The sequence below is a fragment of the Saccopteryx leptura genome, chromosome 4 (assembly GCF_036850995.1).
Source record: "Saccopteryx leptura isolate mSacLep1 chromosome 4, mSacLep1_pri_phased_curated, whole genome shotgun sequence".
Taxonomy (NCBI): domain Eukaryota; kingdom Metazoa; phylum Chordata; class Mammalia; order Chiroptera; family Emballonuridae; genus Saccopteryx; species Saccopteryx leptura.
The window spans coordinates 107,150,630-107,176,909 of record NC_089506.1 but is presented as its reverse complement, the minus strand read 5'-3'; the positions used below and the strand labels follow the sequence as shown (position 1 = coordinate 107,176,909).

Below are 26,280 nucleotides of genomic sequence, written 5' to 3'. Positions count from 1 at the left end.
TAATAACACCAAGAATAAAAGAGGAACACAACTATAAGCTTACAGGCATTAAAGGATAATAAGGAGATGTTTATAAACTGAACTATTTAGATGAAATAAACAACTTCTTCAAAAGACACAATTTACTAAACTGACATAAGAAGAAATAAAAAATCCAAATAATCTTATTTCTACTAAAGATTTTGAATCAGTAATTTAAAACCTTGCCACAAAGAAAACTCCAATCCCAGATGGCTTCACTGGTAGTATCTATCAAATGGTTAAAGAAGAAATAATACAAATTCTTCAGAAACTATTTCAGAAAACACAGGAGGAAGGAGTAATTTTCAACTCGTTGTATAAACCTATATTAACCCAACACCAAGACCAGTTATATATGATAGAAGAAAGGAAAATCACAGACCAATATTCCTCACGAGCATGAACGTAAAAGCCCAAATAAAATTTTGACAGACTAGATTCAGCAAGATATAAAAAGGATAAGACAGCCTGACCTGTGGTGGCGCAGTGGATAAAGCGTCGACCTGGAAATGCTGAGGTCGCCGGTTCGAAACCCTGGGCTTGCCTGGTCAAGGCACATATGGGAGTTGATGCTTCCAGCTCCTCCCCCCTTCTCTCTCTCTGTCTCTCTCTCCTCTCTGCCTCTCCTCTCTAAAATGAATAAATAAAATTAAAAAAAAAAGAATCACACACACTTGCAAAATAAAAAAAACTTAAAAAAAAAAAAAAAAAAAAGGATAAGACATTATGAACAAGTGAGGGTTTATTCTAGGAATGCAAAGCTGGTTAGCATTTGAACATTGATCAATGTACCTCACCATACCAAGAGTGAATTTTGATAAAACCTGCCAGTAAACTTGGAATAGAAGGTACTTTCTAAATTTAATAATGAACATCTACAAAAAAAAAATCTTAAGATTAAGATCATCCTTTATGTTGAAAGACTGAATTTTTTTTCTAGAACTGGCAGGACAGCAGGTTGTTCATCTTCACCATTTGTATTCAGTATTTTACCAGAAACCAGGGCAGCACTGTAAAGGAAAGAATAAAAGAAAAAAAGATAAACAGAAGGTATACAAATAAAAAATAAAGAGATACCCTTGGGTGGGTAGATCAGTTGGTTAGAGTGTCACTCTGATATACCACAGTTTCAGGTTTGATTTTCGGTCAGGGCACATACAAAAGTCAACCAATGAATGCATAAATAAGTGGAACAACAAATTGCTATTTATCTCTTTCTCTTAAAATCAATCAATAAATTAAAAAAAATTTTTAATGGAAAAGTAAAGCTGGTTTTATTCACTGATAAGATTATTGTATTAATAGAAAATCCTCAAAACCAGAAAAAAAGTACTAGCACTCATAAATAATCAAGATATAAGGTTAGTATACAAAAGTCAATTGTATTTTTATATAATAAAATGAATAATTAAAAAATCAATGGATAAAAGGTTTGAGTACACACCTCACAAAAAAAAATGTATAGGGAATGGCCAATAATCACCTAAAATTCATCAGAAAAACACAAAATAGTCACCAGGAAAATGCAAATTAAAATCACAATAAATAAAACACATACACTAGAACCATTATGGTGAACCTTTTTATAAAAACTGCCCACTTTTGCAGTGCTGGTCAACCTGGTCCCTCCCGCCCACTAGTGGGTGTTCCAGCTTTCCTGGTGGGTGTACCCACTAGTGGGTGGGAGGGACCAGGTTGACCAGCACTGCAAAAGTGGGAAGTTTTTATAAAAAGGTTTGCCATCAAGGCACTAGAAGGACTAAAATTTAAAACAATGTTACAGTTAAATGGATGTATCAATGTGAGTAGCTCAGGAGATGCCCAGATATTTGATTGAATATTATTTCTGAATGTATATCTATACAGATGTTTCCAAATGAGATTAGTATTTGAATTGATGGACTTTGTAACCTTCTTCAATGTGGGTGGACATCGTCAAATCTGTTGAGAACCTGAGTAGAACAAAAGATGGAGGAAAGAAGAACTCCCCCTTCTTTCCTGTCTCACTCTTTGAGCCAGGACATCTCATGTTCGCCAGCCCTTGGAGTGGGATTTACATTATTGGCTCTCTTGGTTCTCAGCATGGGCACCCCTGCTTACAGATGGCAGATCATGGGACTTTTCTGCCTCTGTAATCATGTGAGCCAATTCCTCATTAAAAATCTCTTTTATGTCATATTGGTTCTGTTTCTCTGAAGAACTCTGACACTAATACAACTGACAACACCAATTTTGAATGAAGATATGAAGCGACTGGTAATTTCTCATAAAATGAAATATCCTATGACCTATCACACTACTCGTAAGTATTTACCCAAGAAAAATGAAAAAAAAATTTATATATTCAAAGTCATATACAAAGATATTCATAGCAGCTTTATTTTTAATAGCCAAAACCTGGAAGTACCCAAATATCTGTCAGCAGAAGAATGGATAAATCAGTTTTGTGACTTATCTTTATAATGAAACTACTCAACAATAAAAAGAACACTCTTCTGATGCATATGGATAAATCTCAAAAACATTATGTGAGTAAAAGAAGTCAGATACAAAAAATACATACTGTGTGATCTCATTTTTAATAAAGTCTAGGAATGCCTGACCTGTGGTGGCGCAGTGGATAAAGCGTCGACCTGGAAATGCTGAGGTCGCCGGTTCAAAATCCTGGGCTTGCCTGGTCAAGGCACATATGGGAGTTGATGCTTCCAGCTCCTCCCCCCCTCCTCTCTCTCTCTGTCTCTCCTCTCTCTCTTTCTCTCTCTGTCTCTCCCTCTCCTCTCTAAAATGAATAAATTAAAAAAAAAAATTAAAAAAAAAAAAGTCTAGGAAAACAATCTATGACGGCAGAGAGCGGATCAGTGGCTGCCTGGAGTGGAAAGGGGAAGGTGTGGTTAAATGTGTGGGTGGGGTGGAGGCCGTTCGGATCTGTCCAGTCTTGTGTCACTGACTGACTGTGTGAGCTGAGCAACTCACTCCACCTTCCTGCTCCTTCATTTCTTCAAATATAATAGATTACTAAACAAGCCAGGTCACATGTACCAGCTGAAATTTAAGGTCCCTCCCAACACTATATTCTTGGCTTCTTCTGCAGCCAGGCCCATGAAAAAATAAAGGAAATAAGTGTATTTACATTGAATTTGTAAAAATTAGCATAATTGCCATCAGGGAATGATTATCTAGCATATTTTTTGCCATAGAAAATTATGAATTAATAATAAAATAGACCAGAAGACTGAAGAAAGTTTTTACTGCAGCAGCAGGAGGCCTGTGATTTTGATAGGAAGTGCTGAGTAAAGGACGTGGTAAATAGCAAGAGGAAGTGAGAGTAAAAAAAGAAAAGGAAACACAGCAACCAACAAGATGATGCTTATCAGCATCCAAATGACTTTCCTGATACAAATTAGGTAACTGTAAAAGTTAGATCCATTTATTTCTCTAGTGAGATATTGTTCACAAGCTATTATGTACTATTTATAACAAAGAGGTGAATAGACCTCCAAAATGCATTTAATAAGGACATTTTTAACCCTGGCCAGTTCACTCAGTGTTAGAGCTTCAGCCTGGGGTGTGGATGTCCCAGGTTCCATTCCTGGTCAGGGCACACAGGAGAACTGCCCATCTGTTTCTCCACCCCTCCTCTGCCGGGGTCCAGCCCCGGGGGGGATCCAGGGGTCCCACAGGAAGAGACGGCGTCGGCGAGATTGAGTGAGAGAGCCGAATTCTTTTCTTTCTCTTTATTCTCTAGTTAGCATTTACTGCCAGGCATCTCTGCTCAATGCTAGTATAGCTCCCTTTTTATGCACACACACTGAGTTACAATTACATGGTGTTAATCATTGCTTCTGTTTCACTATGTTTTCATGTTTCTGGATAACAGTTAATTTATATCTATAAATTACAAACCAGGTAGCAAATCATTCAAAATACAAAATAACTTGAATAGTGATAACAACATCGGTAAAAGCTTTTAAGGTATTAGTACTAAAAGTTAACTAACTTTACTGCTGTTGTGAGTTAAGGGGCAGAGAGAGATTAGCAGACGAGATTATTAAGGACTAACAATGGACAACCGTTTGCTCAGATAAATGGCTTTGAGTTTAAGCAGTGTCCTACTTTTTCTCACAAGATTCTAAAAGGCTTGCCTATAAAGAAATTGACAGAACATTAAGAATAGCTTTCACCCAAAGATATACAGAGTGCACTTGCAAGATGGCCTAGTAGCAACATAAGACATTAATTGTTATTACTTCTATGGATTTCTCTATATTTCTCTCATTATTAAAGAATTTTGGAAAGTATGTAAATCTTATGAGAACATCTTATTGAGAAAGCCTAGCAATTGTCTTTAGTCAAAAGACAATTCTCTTAGTAAAACACTCTTTTCTTGCTGACTGCGCTTTCATTCTAGGCCACACAATGGGCCATTTTATTATACCTTACCTAAGATACTATTGTCTAGTCAAATATTACTTATTTATTATATTTAAACACTAGTTAAGTTCTACCTCTATTCTTCTCAAAGTGTATCACTATCTGCAGATCAAATAAGCAAGAAGAAAGGAATGTTTCTTTACTCTATTACATGAAAAGGCTAGGAGGAAAAATGTTGAATTAAGTGAAGGCCGAGAGGTGCTCTGTACACAGCCACTGCCTCCTACCTAGTCAAAAGTCACAATCTATTCTTTCTAACATGATTAAGAAGGAATTCTCCTACAAACTTAACCCTTTATGAGGGATATCATAGCCAGCCTCTTATGTCTATGAGCCCAGTTCAAGGGGCTTACAGGCTTTTCTGTGGAACTCACACCCTCTGTCTCATTTCCAAAGAAATTACTACAAATCTACAGGGAAAGTACGGTACTATTATCCCTGTGCCACAAATAATAGCACACACCCAGAAAAAGGGGGGATATAAGGCCAGATTAATTAAAAAAATCAAAGGGGGAAGTATCGTGCCTTTCCTTTTGCAGTGACTTTGTCACCCCACAGCCATTGGTCTTCACTGCAGTGACTTTGTCAATCAGCAGTTTTTGATCTTCTTCTGCTGTGACCTTGTCAGCCAGCAGTTGTGGGTCTTCTCCTGCTGTGACCTTGTCAGCCAGCAGTTGTGGGTCTTCTCCTGCTGTGACCTTGTCAGCCAGCAGTAGTGGATCGGCTCCCGACATCTCCCCCTTTTTTATTATTTAAATAAAGCTTTTGTATTTTCACCGCTATTTTCCTGTGATTGTTGTTTAAAAGTCGGAACATGACTGGAAGGACAAGAAGAGTGATAATTGCCACAGCTATTATTATGCCTATATCAGTAGCCAGAGAGGTCAGGCCATGCATAGAAAACATACTTTTAATGTTTTCAACAAATTGATTAGCTACTTCTGAGGCAGAGACTAAAGAGCCTGAATGTTCTAAATTTTGTATTTGCTGATGTAATTTTCTCAAATCTAAACTAATATCACTATTATTCCATACACCTAACAAATGATTCTGTATATTATTTCATGCTATGATAGACTGATTGTATTCTAAAGGAGTCACACATATTCACCTGAATCCTGCATGGCATCTAAGAGTCATTCTAGCTTTCATAGCTAACAACTCATTACATATGTGAATAAAAGCCTTCTCTAAAGCATTCACTTTCAATTCTAACTTTCTATCTATAGTCTCCTGTATTGCTAATGCAAGAGATATATTACGAGATAAACTATTCACATGATTTGCAGTGTGAACTGATTGAGCTAAAGCAGTGGTGGAAGCAGCTACAGATTCTATAATAGCAATAAGAGCAGTAATTCCCAAAATCAATTCGGCAACAAATCGCTTTTCTCGATGGTGAGCAAGCGCTTCAGAAGCAGCCTGTAGTGCATGCAACCCTGGGTCATCATACCAAGGCTGAGACAGACTAACAGGTAACATCACATAAGGTGGCTGCTGCAAAATAAACATAACTTGAGCTTTGGAGTCATAAGATAGACAGTTTGTTAAAACACAGCGAGAGCAGGAAATGCTAAATATAGAATTATAAGTACTAACAGAAAGATTACTGTCTATTGTAGCAATCAAGAGTACATAAGGAGCCGGTACACAAGCCTGAACAAAAATATTCTGAGCAGGATAAGGGTAAGGCCTAACTAAATATGCTGGTGCAGCAGCTGCAATTAGCTGCCAAAGCTTTGTTTGATACCTGGTGGTTAATTCATTCTGATAAGTCAGCTGTGCAGGTATCCATCCAGCAGACTGCCAACGTGTGACGATTTTATTTAAAGGATTATATTTATCTGACCAACTGTAATCGTCTTTCATTTTTTGCACTAATTTTCTATAATCATATTCAGAATAAGGACTAGACCAATCTTGTATAGTGAAATTAACAGCATATGCAGTATAATTCATATAATTGTAATATGCACATTCTTGCTATGGGGGAAAACCAAATCTATTCTCCACAGACCACCAGTAAGGCTCTTGAGTTGCCTTTTTTGGAGGATAAAGTTCACATGGGTGAAATTCCTTAGGAGGCAATGTAACAGGATTATACTCATGGGTGTCAGGGCCTCCAGGCATTAAAATTGTGAGAGACCATAAGTCTCTTGTTGGGTGTCCAGGTTTATTACTTTTAGGAGAATCAGTCAAAATAGTCTTAAGTGTAGTAGGAAAATATTCAGAAATTTTGTGAGTATTATTAAACATAAAACATATAGGTATCTTATCCGTTTTTTCATGAAATGAGAAATTTGAATTAGTTTTATGCATAATAAAAGAATTACATGATTCTCTCAAAAACTTAGTATGATTATTAAACACAGGTATATCATCTCCTCCCCAAGTAACAGGCTTAACTAATGGTGGATTTGGAATATAAGCCCAATAAGATTTGTTTTGTTCAGTAGCCTCAACATTAAGTACCTGAATTGAAAGTACAGCTAGCATAGCAATAAACATATTAACAGGGTTACGCTCTATATTTTGTTGACGACAAATTGAATCAGCCCTTTCAGACAACGCCTTCAACTGGCCCCAGGTTGGTGGGTTGACAGTTCGAGTAGAGCCAGCCATCCGTTGATAGGGAGGTCGTCTAGCTTCCTGTAGTGACAATCGCTGCATCACTCGAGTAACAGGATTATACAAAGAGTTTCTTGATGGCGTTTGCTGGAAAGTCACTGATGACGCGGGTGGCACAGAAGTCTCCTTCTGGCTGGGAGGGGGCAGCAGTGGCAGTGGAGGCCTCTGGTGAGACATGGCGAATCAGCCGGTCTGGGATTCAGAGAGGTGAGTCAGCGTTCTGTGGAAATATACAAGCATACCCTCTCCCCTGAGTTAGAATTACATCTGGTCCCTTCCATTGACCTGTCAATAAATCCTTCCACTTTGCCATTGGTTTAGGCTTATCCAGATTCAGATTCCAGTGTCTCAGGTGTTGAATAATCCTGTATATCAGCATTCAAAAGAAATTTTTTTTTAAAGTAAAAAGCATGATAAAGAAGATTTGCAGGAGTTCCAGTATACGAGTTTTCTATATTCATAAAAAACATTTCTACTTCATTAATTAACAGGCAATTTAAAGAATACATTAAAGCTGGAAAACTCTAGTGACTTTTATTATTTTTCTATAGTAAAAAAACCTATACCTTTGTTAGGCAAATCTACTCTGCTTCATGCTCTGTAGCGGCAGCAAGCAGCCTGAAGCTTGAAGCAGTTTAGTTAAAATTAACAAGTTTTTAGGATTTATATTTTATATTATTTAAATTTAAATGAGCGCGCTTTACTTGTTTCAATTAAAATTATAAATTTGTAGGGATGATATTTTTATAATATTAGAGCCGGCATATTCAATTTTTGCATGCAAGAACTTAAAAAATCACATTTAGACAACATTAAACAAAGACCAAATACAAACAAGAATCAGACAAAGTAGACAAATCAGACAAATTGGAGAGAAACCCGGGATTTTAGAGATTAGAGTATGGCCTGCTTGATTTTTACACAGGGCTATTTTGATTGGAACATATTGGATAGAAACTAAACAGAACTCTCTCTTGAAAAGTTTCAAGAACGGCCGTTTATGAGATTCTGTTTAGCCATATCCAAACAGGTGTTCCCTTTGCCCTCTTTTCAGGCATAGAACAGGAAAGAAATAAAATGAGTTGAGAGAAAGAGGAGAACAAAAAAAAACCTGTAATTTTTCCAAACTCTTAAGTCCTTCTATTTTACTAAAGAAAATCAGATAATAACACAACTTTAAAACTCATCTCAGTTTTCTAATCATTCTTAAATTCTAATAGCTGCTACAACCGGCAGCCGGAATCCCTCCATTTCAACCCCCACAAGAGGCTTGCTTCTCATATTTTGCATGGAGGCATGGGTGGTTCAGTGGTAGAACTCCCGCCTGCCACGCGGGAGGCCCGGGTGAGGTCTGAGACAGACCGGAGTTGACAAATGGATTCAGGCTGGCCCCAATTGTTATCGGGGCCTGAGGCTGGCCCCCTTGCCAGTTTCCCTGATTGCTACTTTGATTACTTGTCAGATTTGAATTATGTGGGGGCTGCCATTCTATTCCTAAATTTGGTCCTAACGGCTGTCCGTTTTTGTGAAATTTAGAACGGCACTGCTTTGCCCAATGATATCCTTTTTGACAGCGTGGACACAAAGTCTTAGGCAATGGGACATTATTATTAGCATTATTAATTACGGGAGCTGTCCCTTGCACTCCTGGGCTTGCTTGCCCACTCTTGTTAGGGCATTGTCGGCTAAAGTGACCCGTTTGATTACAAGTAAAGCAAGTAAGACTTCCCTTAGAGGAAGCTTCATTGACAGAAGGCATTTTTCCTTGATACATAGTCTTAATAAATTGAGGATACGTTTCTCCTTTTAAAGCTGCAGCAATAGTTACTCCCTGAACAAAAGCAGGATTTACATCCTGACAGGCTTTGATGAAATCTCCTATCGTTCCTTCTCTCCTCACTGACCGCAACATAGCCTGGCAAGTGGAATTAGCATTTTCATAAGCCAACTGTTTAATTATAATATCTCCTGCCGCCTCATTTGAAATAACTCTTCTTACTGCTTGAATCAACCGAGCAACAAACTCCTCATAAGGTTCATCACCTTTCTGTTTTACTCCTACCACAGTAACATCTCCACCAGACAAAGCTGGTAACTTTCTCCAAGCTGATATAGCACAATTATTCACTTGTATCAAAGCTGGTTTAGAAAGTTTTAACTGTTCACTAACATCAGCAAATTCTCCTTCTCCCGTAATCATTTCTCTAATCACAGGATTATGTGTCCTCCTGTTCCTAACTGCCTGTTGTTTAGCTTGCTCCTCATATTCAGCTCTCCAAAGGAGATAATTTCCTCCAGATAAACAAGCTTTAGCCACTTGTTCCCAATCATAAGGAGTCATCCAATTATGAGAAACTGTTTCCACCAAAGACATAGTATAAGGAGAGGTGGGTCCATATTGACTGCAAGCCATTTTCAACTCTTTCAATAATTTATAAGAAAGCGGCTCCCATGTAGGATTCTCCTCATCAAATTCACCAGCCACAGCCACAGGGAAACATAATGCCAAATCAGTTTCCCCTTGGTCGCAAGAAGCTTGAATTGCCTTCTGCAACCCTGTTAACCCAAATGATTTTTTCTTTTCATTAACATCTGGTGATTGTACTGGTAGAGGCAAAGACATTTTAACAGCCTTATTTTCATCCTTTTTGTCAGTCTTGGAGGGATATAATATGGGCAAGACTGTTTTTGACTTCCAATCCTCATTATTCCTATTATATTTAGCTGCCTCATTTTCTAATTCAGCCTCATCTTTTGGAGATAAAAGATTTTCACTATCATCCTGATGTTTACTTAATTTTAAAGAGGCCATAGCATGATTTGTAGTATCTTGAGACTGCCTTTTACTTCTAATTAACGGAGTCTCTTCTTTTGGAGGAGCAGTTGCCTTAGAAAGTTTATGCATCTCATGTTCTGGATTTAAGGCATCTTTAATCAAGCTCCATAAAGCAAATGTATCAACTGGAACCTTTTCTGGTCCGTGTAGCTCATAATAAAGTTTTAAATCTTCTCCAACTTTAACCCATTTCTCGAAATCAAGCGTTCCCTCATCTGGAAACCATGGAGAACATTTTTGTACGAATTTCATAAAACGAGCTACTTGTTTAGAGGAGACCTTAACTCCTTTTTGGGAAAGTGTATACTTAATAACTTTTATAAAGAGTCTTCTTTCTTTAGACTCAGTATGGCCCATGACTTCTCAAAATCTTAAGTTCTGAAATTCTCCACCTATCCTCACCCTGTCTTTCTTACAGGGGGGTCTGCAGCACCCTGAGTGGAGTCCTAGCCGTCCCGAGACAACGAGGGGGGATTACCTGTAGGTCCCTGTTCGGGCGCCAAATGCCGGGGTCCAGCCCCGGGGGGGATCCAGGGGTCCCACAGGAAGAGACGGCGTCGGCGAGATTGAGTGAGAGAGCCGAATTCTTTTCTTTCTCTTTATTCTCTAGTTAGCATTTACTGCCAGGCATCTCTGCTCAATGCTAGTATAGCTCCCTTTTTATGCACACACACTGAGTTACAATTACATGGTGTTAATCATTGCTTCTGTTTCACTATGTTTTCATGTTTCTGGATAACAGTTAATTTATATCTATAAATTACAAACCAGGTAGCAAATCATTCAAAATACAAAATAACTTGAATAGTGATAACAACATCGGTAAAAGCTTTTAAGGTATTAGTACTAAAAGTTAACTAACTTTACTGCTGTTGTGAGTTAAGGGGCAGAGAGAGATTAGCAGACGAGATTATTAAGGACTAACAATGGACAACCGTTTGCTCAGATAAATGGCTTTGAGTTTAAGCAGTGTCCTACTTTTTCTCACAAGATTCTAAAAGGCTTGCCTATAAAGAAATTGACAGAACATTAAGAATAGCTTTCACCCAAAGATATACAGAGTGCACTTGCAAGATGGCCTAGTAGCAACATAAGACATTAATTGTTATTACTTCTATGAATTTCTCTATATTTCTCTCATTATTAAAGAATTTTGGAAAGTATGTAAATCTTATGAGAACATCTTATTGAGAAAGCCTAGCAATTGTCTTTAGTCAAAAGACAATTCTCTTAGTAAAACACTCTTTTCTTGCTGACTGCGCTTTCATTCTAGGCCACACAATGGGCCATTTTATTATACCTTACCTAAGATACTATTGTCTAGTCAAATATTACTTATTTATTATATTTAAACACTAGTTAAGTTCTACCTCTATTCTTCTCAAAGTGTATCACTATCTGCAAATCAAATAAGCAAGAAGAAAGGAATGTTTCTTTACTCTATTACATGAAAAGGCTAGGAGGAAAAATGTTGAATTAAGTGAAGGCCGAGAGGTGCTCTGTACACAGCCACTGCCTCCTACCTAGTCAAAAGTCACAATCTATTCTTTCTAACATGATTAAGAAGAAATTCTCCTACAAACTTAACCCTTTATGAGGGATATCATAGCCAGCCTCTTATGTCTATGAGCCCAGTTCAAGGGGCTTACAGGCTTTTCTGTGGAACTCACACCCTCTGTCTCATTTCCAAAGAAATTACTACAAATCTACAGGGAAAGTACGGTACTATTATCCCTGTGCCACAAATAATAGCACACACCCAGAAAAAGGGGGGATATAAGGCCAGATTAATTAAAAAAATCAAAAAAGGAAGTATCGTGCCTTTCCTTTTGCAGTGACTTTGTCACCCCACAGCCATTGGTCTTCACTGCAGTGACTTTGTCAATCAGCAGTTTTTGATCTTCTTCTGCTGTGACCTTGTCAGCCAGCAGTTGTGGGTCTTCTCCTGCTGTGACCTTGTCAGCCAGCAGTTGTGGGTCTTCTCCTGCTGTGACCTTGTCAGCCAGCAGTAGTGAATCGGCTCCCGACACTCCTCCTCTCCTTTCTTTCTCTCTCTTTCCCTCCTGCAGCCATGGCTGGGTTGGAGCAAGTTGTCCCGGGGCACTGAGGATAGCTCCATGGCCTTGCCTCAGGCTCTAAAATAGCTCGGTCGCTGAGTAGCAGCCTTAGATGGACAGAGCATTGTCCCATAGGGGGATTGCTGGGTGGATCCCAGTCAGGGCACATGTGGGAGTCTGTCTCTCTGCCTCCCACTTCTTACTTAAGAAAAAAAAAAAGGACATTTCTTAGGCCCTTCTCTGAAGGAACACACTGCCTATTTTATAATAATTCCATGAGGGAGGTACTGTGCTAGTACTTATCAATTTTACAGATGGGGAAACTGAGACACATTCCATTCTATTATCTTTCTAAAACACAGAACATTCTGAATTTGGACATACAGCTAGCCTCATGCGTTGGATAAGGGATCATGGGCTGATGACTAACTTGCTAATTATAGTGAGGATTAAATGTGATAATGTATGCAAATCCCCTGGTACATATTCAGTTCTCTATAATGGGAGGTTATTACTTGAAAGGACAATTAATTTTAATTGTTAAAATTAGTGAAGTGTCTTGGAAGATGAGAGATGAAGAAGATCCTGATGGCAAGACTATTCAAGGTAAAGGAAACCACTGCAACCAAGTGAATTGTGTGACAGTGGAGGGCATATTCTGGGAATGGGAAATGAGCTGGTGGCATTTGGTTTAGGGATTATACAGGAGATGGACCAGAAAGTTTGGTTGGGGCTACAAATTGTGGACAGCTTGGATTGTTTGTGTGCAGCAGCAGGAAGATGTTGGAGCTGAAAGTTTCTGAGATTTCAAGCATAAGCCACAGCTAGCTCAGTTATGACTTGTGATCAGTGCTTCAGTGAAAGGAAGTAGGCTTGTAGAGAAGGACGACATCAATGCATGATACGTTGAGTCTGAAATGTTTACAGAACACCCAGTTGACAACAGTGGCCTGGGTCTTGGGAGATGAGTCAACTGGAGGCAGCTGGAGAGTCATACACTTAAAAATTACAGTTGAAACTTCCCACGTGGATGAGATCATTGAGGAAGCACATATAGCATGAGAAATATTATCAATATTAGTAATTAGTACCACAATCTTCCTGTGTGCTTGGAAGATCTTGGCTGATAGGAAAAGAGCATCAGACAAAATTAAAACATCTGAATGGAAGTCCTGACTGAGCTGTTGCAAGTAACCTCTCACTAATTCTCTAGAGAACATTGTGAGGCAGAAAGGAGAAGGGAGGGGGCCGATCCTCGTTAAGGTCCCTACGTCAAGTGTTAGGCAAAAGAGGAACTAGAAAAAGGAAGAAAGACTTTTCTTTTTTTAAGGTACATTAAACCTCCCACAGCCAATTTATCATCACCTGACAAAGACCCTGCCTCCAATATTCCCAAGGACTGTTTTAAAATAGTTGGAAGAGGATTCATTTCAACAGTGATGCTCTGAGATCGTTGATGACTTCCTTCCACTTGGGTAACCCAGAGCTGCCCTTTGTGAGTCTTGTTCTTCAGGCCCTTTCTAAGTTTTCTGAGCTTTTTACATCTTTAATAAATTCTTTCTTAATTTAGAATCAGTTTCTATTGTTTAAAAAATTTTTAAATAAAAGCAAATAAACATAGAAAATTTCACTCTACTTATCAAAAACTGTTATGTTTTTAATTATTTGATAAAGTTACCTTCACTGAAGTGAGAAATCGGAAGTGGTAAGGATGGTAGCCTGACCTGTGGTGGCGCTGTAAGTGGGGCTCCAACCGGGAGTGGTAAGGATGGTAGCCTGACCTGTGGTGGCGCTGTAAATGGGGCTCCAACCTGGAGGACTGGGGTTGCCATTTGAAACCCAAGCTTGCCCGATTGAGACACTTACAAGATGCAACTACTATGAATTGATGCTTCTAGCTCTTTTCCCTTTTCTTTCTCCTCTCTCTAAAAATCAGTAAATAATTTTTTTTTTTTTTTTAAATGCCTGACCTGTGTGGTGCAGTGGATAAAGCGTTGACCTGGAAGGCTGAGGTCGCCGGTTCTAAACCCTGGCCTTGCCTGGTCAAGGCACACTCGAGAAACAACTACTATGAGTTGATGTTTCCCACTCCCCCTCCTTCTCTCTCTCTCTCCTCTCTCTAGAATCAATAAATAAAATCTTAAAAAAAAAAAAAAGAATGGGTAAAAAACTATAATTAAGGGAAATTGTGACAAATGATACTTTGTCTATTTTTCTTTCAGTAAATGGAATCATTGTCCACACATTTGCTCATAGAAGGAACTGGAGAACCGTGCTTGCTAGGCAGCTGTACTATGCTGTCTCCCCAGGAGATGGTTTGAAAGAACACAAGAGGCTCCTGTGTTTCCTGGCCTCCTGGTTGAGTTTAGGCCTTCTTCTGTCTTGTGAATGAATGCTGGGCATGAGATTTATTAGCTCCTACAGTAAGACTGGCTGTGTTCAGCAGTGTGCTTATGTTTAACTGGCTCTCTGAAGAAGGAAAGGAGGAAAGGAAGAAAGGAAGAAAGGAAGAAAGGAAGAAAGGAAGAGAAAGAGAAAAAAAGAAAGAAAGAAAGAAAGAAAGAAAGAAAGAAAGAAAGAAAGAAAGAAAGAAAGAAAGAAAGAAAGAGAGAAAGAAAGAAAGAAAGAAAAAGTGAGTTCTGGTTTGTAGTATTTGCTGATTTCCTGGTATAGTATTACCAGCGGAATCTGCTCGGCTATCAGGTGACATCTTTAAATGCAGAGTTGGGAAAAGATGCCAATAATATCCAACAATTTCCCAGATGTCCTTCCATATCAGCGGGCTGTGTTTTCCAGCAGAGTGACATGCATGGCTCTCTTAATGGTAGGCCTGCTCTCCATGATTTTCTCTCCTCCAGATTTCCAGTAACCTCTCCCTCCTCTTGTCCTTGCAGTGCAATGGTAATAACTGCCCTATTGCTTCTAGCTCTGGGCAATTATTTATGGCCTCCTTACATCCTACACATATCTCCATAAATTGTCCTTTTATAAGAAAACAAACTATACACACACACACATGCACACATACACACACACTTCTCAAATGACCCTAATTTGAAAGTACCACTTTTCATTTGGGCACAGTGGCACCCAACCTCCCAGTGGCCCCGTATTCATGTCCTTTTGTAGACCCCTTCCAATAGAATATGGCAGATATGATAATGTGTCCCTTCTGAGGTTAAATCATACAAAATACTATTGCTTCCTTTTTGGTCACTTGCATTCTCCTCCCCCCTTCTTTCTCTCATCACTCACTTCGGGTTAAGATAGCCTCCATGTCAGTCATCGCCCATGTGGTAAGGAACTGAGGCTTCCAACAGTCATGTGAGGCTGAAAGCAAGTGTTCCAGCCCCGATCAAAACTTAGAGGACTGGAACATCTTCCAACAAGTTGATTTCGGCCTCTTTTTTTTTTTTTTTTTTTCTGAAGCTGGAAACGGGGAGAGACAGTCAGACAGACTCCCGCATGCATCCGACCGGGATCCACCCGGCACGCCCACCAGGGGTGACGCTCTGCCCACCAGGGGGCGTCGCTCTGCAGCGACCAGAGCCACTCCAGTGCCTGGGGCAGAGGCCAAGGAGCCATCCCCAGCGCCCAGGCCATCTTTGCTCCAATGGAGCCTTGGCTGTGGGAGGGGAAGAGAGAGACAGAGAGGAAGGAGGGGAAGGAGGGGGGGGTGGAGAAGCAAATGGGCGCCTCTCCTATGTGCCCTGGCCGGGAATCGAACCCGGGTCCCCCACGCACCAGGCTGACGCTCTACCGCTGAGCCAACCGGCCAGGGCCTGATTTCGGCCTCTTTTAACTCATGAGAGACTGAGCTGGGACTGTCTAGATTCTTTTTTTTTTTTTTTTTTTTACAGGGACAGAGTGTGAGTCAGAGAGAGGGATAGATAGGGACAGACAAACAGGAACAGAGAAAGATGAGAAGCATCAATTATCAGTTTTTTGTTGCAACACCTTAGTTGTTCATTGATTGCCCTCTCACATGTGCCTTGGCTGTGGACCTTCAGCAGACCGAGTAACCCTTTGCTCAAGCCAACGATCTTAGGTCCAAGTTGGTGAGCTTTGCTCAAACCAGATGAGCCTGCGCTCAAGATGGTGACCTCGGGGTCTTGAACCTGGGTCCTCCACATCCCAGTCCGATGCTCTATCCACTGAGTCATCGCCTGGTCAGGTCCGTCTAGATTCTTAACTTTTAAAGATACTGTGTGAAATAAAAAAATGTTTGTTGTTTTGGGTAATTTGTTACACAGCAATAGATGACTAACACAGTCACCCTGACTGATGCATTTCCTTTGTCTTACCCTTCATATCCAGGCAATCACCTCGTACGTATCTGTCCACTTCATCCTTCCTCCACTGCCATCATTCTGGGCCAAGTTTGGACTACTGCAATAGATTCCTAACTGATCTTTAATCAGTGGAAATTTGTTGATGACATTATCTTTATTAAAACCCTTCCCTGGCAACCTATTGTTTTTAGAATCAAGATAAAAACCTTTATATGGCTCACATGGCCCTGGAGGATCACAACCTTTCTTACCTCCATGGTTTATCTTAGGCCTCTGTCACTTATACTCACCTGCACTGCACACTTGAACTTCACTGATCGTTTTCTATCTTTTCTACTTATCAGGGTTCTTTCCTGAATCAAGCATTTTAGGTAGGCAGCTTTAAACATTCTTTTCTGGCAAGCTTCTCCTGCCTCCCAGGCAGCCCAGTCACCTCCAGTCTCAGCTTGCACGCCGCCTCCTCAAAGCCTTCCTGTCCTCCACCAGGACTGGGTGGGCTAAGCCCAGCATTATTTACCTTCACAGCAACCTCAATCTACATTTAACCAATACTCATTTGGCATCCAACACAAGCATTGTCTAAAAGTTAGGAATATAACAGAGAATATGTTCTACCATTTGTTCATGGTGTAGATCCCAATTTGAATTTAAATATAGGTAAATTATTAATGTCTATCTTTAATATGAGATTGTAAATGTCATGTAGGCAAAGACCATCATCTGCCTTGTTTGCTGATGCCTGGCGCAGAGGAGGTACCCAATTAACATTTGTTGAAGAAATGAAATGAATGAGCTCTGGAGTCAGACAGACCTAAATTTGAATATTTGATCTGCTACTTACAAATGGTGTGACTTGGGCACAGTTTTACCACCTTGCAAATATGAATATATACAGTGTTGAGGTGATAAGTACAATATGTTAGATGTGTGTGCACTGTGCTCGCAGCAGTGTCTGATACTTAATGAGTGTTTATGCAAATAAGACATTTGTTTATTAAAAATCAATTTTATATCACATTTATGTCACAGAGCTATCACTTTGAGACTGTCCATTTAGTGCCAGCTGCATTTCCTAGTCATGCCTTCTCTTCTTTCCCAGAATTATCGCTGTGGTGTTGCTGCTCAGCTTGGCTAAATGTAACTTGCTTCTATTACTTCAGGATTTCTCTGAAAAGGCAGCATTTTTTTGTTTGCTATAAACTTCCCCACCTACAGGAAAGATTTTTAATATGAATGTACATTTGGGAAAAAGGAAAAGAATATATACCCTTCAGAAGGATTCTGTAAAAAAAAAAAACAAAAAAAAACCTGGCTATCATAGATAGGAGTAGCTGTGTCTCAAAGTGAAAACATGCGGGGAGGCGTGCGGCTCCAGCTTTTGATCATTCTGATTAGGATTGTGTATGGCAAATCTTTTTTTTTTTTTTTTTTTGTATTTTTCCGAAGCTGGAAAGGGGGAGAGACAGTCAGACAGACTCCCGCATGCGCCCGACCGGGATCCACCCAGCACGCCCACCAGGGGGCGACGCTCTGCCCACCAGGGGGCGATGCTCTGCCCCTCTGGGGCGTCGCTCTGTTGCGACCAGAGCCACTTTAGCGCCTGGGGAAGAGGCCAAGGAGCCATCCCCAGCGCCCGGGCCATCTTTCCTCCAATGGAGCCTTGGCTGTGGGAGGGGAAGAGAGAGACAGAGAGGAAGGAGAGGGGGAGGAGTGGAGAAGCAGATGGGCGCTTCTCCTGTGTGCCCTGGCCGGGAATCGAACCCGGGATCCCTTGCATGCCAGGCCGACGCTCTACCACTGAGCCAACCGGCCAGGGCCTGTATGGCAAATCTTGGTGTGCATTTTGGCTGAAGGTACTAAATGCACAGAAGAAGTAACTTAAAACATACCTATTAAACTTCTAATAGCTAGGAGAACACACTCACTTCTAAGACCTCAAGGGGAAGCTGGATAAAGTAACCCCAGCAACCTGTTTCACCTTTAGGAACCCCTTCTGGGTTAGGTGAAGGGTCACGCTTTACCTATCCAATCACTCTTGTCTTCAAAGCTAAGCCTTGGCTTCACCCCAAAGAACATCCTTACTACAGCTGCGAAATGCTGAAGCCACAGCCTTGACTGGATCGTGCTTGCTTTTCTTGCGGCACCTGCCAGCCTTATGACTCATGCAGAACCCCGACTGCAGGACCTGCCACCCCTCAGAAATCTGCCACTCTGGCCCTGCAAGGCTAAGGGCTTGGAAATGTTACTGGGATAGCTCATTCTCAATGTTTTCTCAGGCTCACGGAAGCTACCCCACAGGCCTGACCAGTGACAAAGAAATATGTAAAGGCCTCAGAAGTCTGCTTTTATATGACAAGAAGCTATCCCCCAAAATACAGCTGCTCATGAAATCTCAGTGTCTGGGCTTACTCACCACTGAGACACGTTTCCATCAGAGACAACTTCCTTCATTCCTAAAACCTAAAGCTCATCTCTGCCAAAGCCACAAAGCCCTGTCCTTAGAAATTCTTCGACAAGAAATAGATCAAGTTCAGGAAATGTAACCAGTTTCCCTACACCATCTTTACTCAGAATTACAGAAGTTTCCCTGGATAATTCTCTGTCACTAAAATATTTTCACTATAAAAGACTACTATAGCCTGAGTTAGTCTGTCTCCATGGCTCCTAGGAATGATTCAGCTAGACATCTGGAGCTGGCAGTCTTCATCCTGGAAGTCATCTTTAGCTGGAGGACTCATGTATGATCTAGCCCTGAAAATCAAGAGGCTACTGAGAAGCTGGGCTACCAACAATGGCGAGCCACTGAGCATTCTGACCATCAATGAGCAGGGCTTGTTTCGTACCTGCGAGCATTTGGCCACGCTGCTGGTTGTGCCTGTCTTGAGGAGATCACCAGTCAGGATGCTTCCCCCTAATCTATGGGTGAGCTCACTTTTTTCAAGTATAGATCAGCATCTTTAACAGAAAGTATGTCATTGTTTTAGGGCTATGTGTGGCTTAGTTTAATTACCAAAGGTCCCTTTTAATTAATTGCACAGTAGGGAAGGATGTGAGCCCAAACACTAGGAAGAATTATGGCTGAAATTAATCTTTGCTATTGATTTTAGTAAATAAAAGGATGGAGGATAGGACAATATCAGTGTTCCCAGTCTTACTCCTAATCAACACTTACTGTTCATGTGAGAGTTTAGCAGATAAAGCAATCAGGGTTCCAACAGAAAACAAATCAAACACTCAAATCAGGATAACTTAGAAAGGTTTATAAGTGGGTAGTTACAAAAGTAAGGGCAGAGTTTGGGGAACTATCAAGGACAGGAAAAATCAGATATGGCAGCAGCTGAGCAGTTACCACTTTGGGGCCCAGAGGACAGGCGAAGGAGAGGTACAGAGCCTGGAAAGAGAGAATCCTGCACGGCAGGGACTTTGAGAGGAGCAGTGAGTGAGCTTTGGGTAAGGGTCACAGCCAGTCCCAGCACCCTCTCCTCCCTCATTGGGATCTCCTGCCCAACTCTCTTATGACTAAACCCATGGAGGGGGTGGCTTGGAGCCACCAAAGGCCGCCTCAGGGTGCAGAATGAAGAGGGTGGTGAGGAAGTCTGGGGGAGCCAGTATACATGACCTGGTACCCCTGGGTTTCAAAGCACATTAGGATCTTCTTCTTACCCCTCTAGTCAATTCATCCACAGCTCTTCTTCCCCAGGTTGTTCTTCAATGTGGCCACCCACCAAGACTTCACCTTCAAAGGGCTCCTTCAGAGCTCCTGCTGCCTCTCTTATAGATTTACCTCTCACCGCTCTCCATGATTCTTAAAGATGTGGTCCATGTGGTCCTGGCTCTACACTAATCCCACTGCCTGCTGGGTGACCTGATCTGGATGGTCGCTGGTACTGTAAAAGCAACAGATCCCCAACCGAACCCATACTCTCCCACGACCTCGGCTCCAAGCTGGCTCCTCCGCCTGACTTGTACTGCTTCCGTGAATAACACCCCATTCCCCCAGTTACTCAACATTGCAGCTCAGGCATGCCTGTCTATGCCTCCACTGGCTGCAGAGTCCTGTACCGTCTCCTCCCGGTGTGCATCCATCGCATGGCTGTCCTAGTTATGGACCTTTACCTTTCCTCCTGGACGGCCATAAAAAAAATTCCTACCCGTCACTCCAGCTCCAATCCATTCTGTATTCATTCCAAAGCTCAAATATTTAGGTTTATTGCACCAATTTGCCTCAGTGAAGGAGACGTAATTTTTGCTTCCGTCCGACCTCTGGGAACAATTTGTAAAATAAACCTTCCTAAGCAGCGCTGGTAGCAGTGTGCGCAGCACCTCTCCCTCATTTTGCGCATGTCAACCTGAGGCCTGGAGAAACTGCTTGTCCAGGGAACCTGCCAGGAAAACCCAGTGCTCTATAAAAAGCCTTTGATGACTCTGCCTTACTTTTCTAGTTGGTAGATCATAAGATACTTCACAAGGTGTCCCCAATTCATCTTTTTAGGCTTTAGCCTGCAATTACCCTGTATAGTGCTTGTTCTTTTATCATTCTGGAAAACAACTCATGATTGTCCTTGTTAGTGTTTCTGCATATACAGTGTGTCCGTAAAGTCATGGTGCACTTTTGACCTGTCACAGGAAAGCAACAAAAGACGATAGAAATGTGAAATCTACACCAAATAAAAGGAAAACTCTCCCAGTTTCATACCTATTCAGTGCAGTTCGATGTGGGCTCACGCACAGATTTTTTTAGGGCTCCTTAGGTAGCTATCCCGTATAGCCTCTACAGACTCGTCACTGACGGATGGCCTACCAGAACGGGTTTCTCCTCCAAACTGCTGGTTTCCTTCAACTGCTTATCCCACCGAGTAATGTTATTCCTATGTGGTGGCGCTTTGTTATAAACGCACTGATATTCATGTTGCACTTTGGTCATGGATTCGAATTTAGCGAGCCACAGAACACACTGAACTTTCCTCTGTACCGTCCACATCTCAACTGGCATGGCCGTGGGCTACTCCGCTGTATACATGGTGTTATATCATCATCTGCGCATGCGCACATGCTGCCACATCATCCTACAGAAACTGGGAGGGTTTTCCTTTTATTTGGTGCAGATTTCACATTTCTATCATCTCTTGTTGCTTTCCTGTGACCAGTCAAAAGTACACTATGACTTTACGGACAACACTGTACTTTCTCTTGCTTGAATTGGCCTTCTCTCCCTTGATTCCCTGAGCTACGCCCGTGAAATAGCTATCTATCTTTCAGAGTTGATGCCATAACACTGTTCCTTTAAATCCTCTTTTATAAAGTGCTCTACAAAGTCTTTCTGGACTTTCTCCAGCCGAATAGGATCTTTCTCTTCTTTAAATCTCTAAAAAACGTACAGCATTGTTATTTCCTCCTGGTCTGACAGTATTTGTGTTATCTTGCCCATGGCTATTTGTATACTTGTCTTAACCCTAGAGGAGGATTTAACAGCTGGTGCACCGGGCAGGCGCGTCCTGCGCCTTGACTTCTGAAGGGCCCCACAAAACCCCAACTTTATACTTTTTTCTAACAACACCAAGTTTGGTTTCATATGTGCAATTTTAACATTAATAGTACAAAATATTTTTTATTTATTTAAAAATATGGTTAGCATGTATTTTTATATTCCATCTCTCTCTTTTTTTAAAGGGGCCCAATATTTTCTTCTGCACCCGGGGCCTCAACTGACCTTAATCCACCTCTGCTTAACCCTTATTATATTATAAGTTTCTAATAAGCATGGCTTATCCCATCTTCTTCGGCCTTATCTTTCTTATAGTGTTAATGCAGTGTATTTCACAGTTATTTTTAATTGCATAACTATTTAAAAATTTGACTTATGACACTTTCGTCTTTAGAAAGTACTATTCCCAGATGTTCTCAATATACCGTATTTTTTGCTCCATAAGGTGCACCTGACCATAAGACACACCTAGGGTTTTAAGGAGGAAAATAAGAAAAAAATATTCTGAACCAAATGGTGTGTTAAAATATTTAATAAAACATACCACAATAATATTTCAACAATGTAAACTCAACAGCAGTATTAACAGCCATTAGCACTGTTATTAACAAATGAGAAGAGACTTTAATGTTCAAACACTCTTCTAGTTGTCCAGGAACCCCAGAAACTCATCATCGCTAGTGTCAGAATTTAAGATCCTCAGTTGCTCACAATCACTGGTATCACTCTCTTCACTATTTTCATATATGATACCACCTTCAGTGCCATCTAAGGCATTGCTAATGCCACAGTTTTGAATGACCGTGCCACGGTTTCATTCTTCACTGACTGCCATGATGTTTCACCCATTCACAAACTTGAGTGATGGTGGGTCTTTTCCCTTGTCCAGTTGGTGTCAGATCATGATCACCAGCAGCCATCCATTTGTTCCACTCTTCTCGCAGAAAGACTTTAAATGGTTTGTTGATGGAAACGTCAAGAGGTTGCAACTGGCTGGTAAAACCCTCAGGAATAACAGCTAGATGAGTCTTCACTTCTTAAAAGTTTTTTTCTTTTTTTTATTGTGGTTTCACTAATATGTGCTCTAAACTGGTCAAGCACTAATAGGGCAGCAAGTGACGTCAGCACTTCACACAGAGCTCCAGCAGCTGCAGTGCAACCCTCCACCGCTGCCCTCGATGATGCCAGATGAATGCACCCACACAATGTCACTCGCCTTCCCTCCTGCACTGCATGCAACTGTGGAAACTGGAACCAGGAGATCACTCAGCAGATGCCGGGTTCCACACGCCTCTGTGGCGGGTATGATTACGCTCCTGCTGGCGCTCATTCTACATATGTTTACCAGCACAGCGCCCACAGCAGCTAAAAAAAATGAATATTTGTTCCATAAGATGCACGGGCATTTCCCCCTCCACTTTTGGGGGGGAAAAGTGCGTCTTCTGGAGCAAAAAATACAGTAACTATATTATATGTGTACTCCCATGGCAAGAAGGGATGTTTTATTGTCATGGTTGGTCTTTTGTCTGCTAAGATGATGGTATTTATTGGAGCATATCTTATTTTTTTTATTCCTTACTACTTCTTGTCAAATTCATGAAAGCTAAAGACCTACCAGCCTACTCTATTTTGTAAGTAAATCCGCTTTTGCAGTTAAATTGTGTGTGCAAAATATGTTGAAGAAATGGATATTAATGCCACTGAATTGTAATCTTAAAAGTGGTTAAAATAGTACATATATGTTATGTAAATTTTATCAGAATAAAAAAAAAATACCAAAAAATTGAGAATGAGTTTTAAGATATCTAATCATAAAGGAGTTTTCCATTTTAGTATAGGGAATTTCTTAAATGCTGGCCCCAAGCTGAAGTCCAAACTCACCAGAAAAGGATGACACAGCACTAATCAGTGAGCATCCCAATGGTCTCTGATGTCAAAATATCTAGTTCTTATTTTCTACCTGAAGCGAGGAAGAAAACTTTAGGAACACAGCTGAAGACTGTCGCCACATGCCATCACACAATCCAGCTGGCCTCAGGAAGGTTCTCAGAGTCCAGAGCTGGCTCGGATAGCACTGAGTTCCTGTTCCACAGAAGGGAACACAGTCACAGGAGCTCTGACTGGGGCAGTGTTCAGCAGTTGTGGCCATAAGGTAAGGAATTAATTTTGAGGTCACAACTTATAGCCAAAGCTGACACATCCCAGGGAAAATATAGATTAGGTCCCTAAACTTGTCTTTTACACCTAAGCTATTTCTGAAAAATTTTACATTAACCAATCAACAGACTTTCTTATTACCTGCTACATATTAGTTTGACTGTCCTTACACAAAATAATATTAAAGTATAAATTTAGGAAGCTTTACAATGGTCAGGACCCAGACTTTGGCTATCTTATTTCTCTGCTATCCTATGGTGTGGTCCTTGTCATTAAGATCCAAGATAACTAATTACAGTGTGCAGCAAAATGGAGAAAAGAATGCCCTTTCCCTTTAAAGTTACAACCCCGAGCCCTGGCCAGTTGGCTCAGTGTAGAGCGTCGGCCTGGCGTGCAGAAGTCCCGGGTTCGATTCCCAGCCAGGGCACACAGGAGAAGCGCCCATTTGCTTCTACACCCCTCCCCCTCTCCTTCCTCTCTGTCTCTCTCTTCCCCTCCCGAAGCCGAGGCTCCATTGGAGCAAAGATGGCCCGGGCGCTGGGGATGGCTCCTTGACCTCTGCCCCAGGCGCTAGAGTGGCTCTGGTTGCAACAGAGCGACGCCCCAGAGGGGCAGAGCATCGCCCCCTGGTGGGCAGAGCGTGGCGACCGGGTGGATCCCGGTCCCCGGTCGGGCGCATGCGGGAGTCAGTCTGACTGTCTCTCCTCGTTTCCAGCTTCAGAAAAAAATAAATAAAAATAAATAAATAAATAAATAAAGTTACAACCCCAAAGTTGCCCATGTCACTCTGCTTCCATCCCAAGACCACAGAACATTCAGATTCAAGGGAGTCTGGCTGGTGGAATCAATTCTAGTGTCCATATGTCCAGCTGAAATTCTGGAGCTTACTTATTGTAGGAAGAGGTTGGAGCTCCCCGACCTGAGCATGCCACTTACTGAATATACCAGTGATTGCTTGTACTCTCCCAAAGTGGGTGGATGCCATGGATCTTAGGTATTGAGTCCAGTCAGCTCTTTTTGTCTTGGCCTGATCTTTTGCTGTGCTCATTCTTAGCATCACAGATTGGTTATGCTCAGAGATTCTCAGTTACCATCTAAGCCTGTAGATCTGTCTTCATTCCTGAGTCTGACAGGATATAATATGGCTCATTGCATTGCCACGCAAGCTTCCCTAGAGATTTGTGAAATTAAGTACAAGTTTCACACTATGTTATGTGTTTCACAATGAGCATGTATATTTCCTATATGTCAATTCAATAAGAAAATTATTTTCTATTTTCCTCATTTTGCCATGAGGTAATAGAAATTCAGAAATGTTAAGTAGCTTTTCCTGGGTAACTCAGTGGCAAAAGTGGGATAGCACACTTTCTTGTAGGGAAATTATTACAAATACAAATCACTGCAATGCACAGAAGGATGCAAAGGAAGTGCCAAGGACAAGTGCAGATGAAGGGTCCCAGGGGTCGTGGTGAAAAAGAAACTATTTCTGGCCGAAGTGGCAACGGGAAGTTAGGGAGGAAGTAGACCATGTAGGACAGGCAAGATTTTGATAGATCTTGATATGGCTAATGTATTAAGATATTTTTCCAGAGAAAAGAAGCAATAGAGCAACTCACTAATAGACTGCTAACGACACTTTCAGGAATACCGGTCTGTACTAATGAGAATTTACCCAAGTCATGTGGGAGAGAAGAAGTGAACACAGGGGACAAAAAACAAAAAACAAAGAAAGTGAACTCAGGAATATTATCAAGCCAGTATGGTAGAAGAGGAAATGGCTGTTTTGAAGACACCCAATACTTTCCCATTTTGGGGTGTCTTAGATGATAAGTTTGTCATTCATCCAGGCCTATGACATCCCTCACTCAACATTCATTTGCTAAAATTGAGATGTTTCATACTTGGGATGTTTCATATTACTGCTGAAATGGCTGGAGTTTTTATTTATAACTAAAAAATTCCACAACTATCATTCTTCAGTAGTTTGTAAGTCATAACAAATCAAGTATTTCTTTTAAATTAAAAAAAAAAAAGAACTGCCTGACCTGTGGTGGCACAGTGGAGAAAGCGTTGACCTGGAATGCTGAGGTTGCCAGTTTGAAATCCTGAGCTTGCCTGGTCAAGGCACATACGGGAGTTGATGCTTCCTGCTCCTCCTCCCTTCTCTCTCTCCTCTCTCTAAAAATAATAACTAAAATCTTTAAAGAGAGAGAGAGAGAGAGAGAGAGAGAGGGAGAGAGAGAGGCAGTTAGAAGAGGAGAGAGGAAGAAGAGAGAGATAAAGACAGACAGAGATTGCTTTAAGAAATATTGGCTCACATGCTTATGGGGGCTGGCAAATCTGAATTTTGCAGGGCAGGCCAGCAGGCTTGAG

General features: G+C 41.1%; 1 pseudogene; it reads left to right on the top strand.

Annotated features, from left to right (window-relative positions):
* Positions 1-7,255: 7,255 nt before the first annotated feature.
* The window catches only part of LOC136404214 (DNA-binding protein inhibitor ID-2 pseudogene), a 51,104-nt pseudogene continuing 32,079 nt past the window's right edge, over positions 7,256-26,280 (top strand).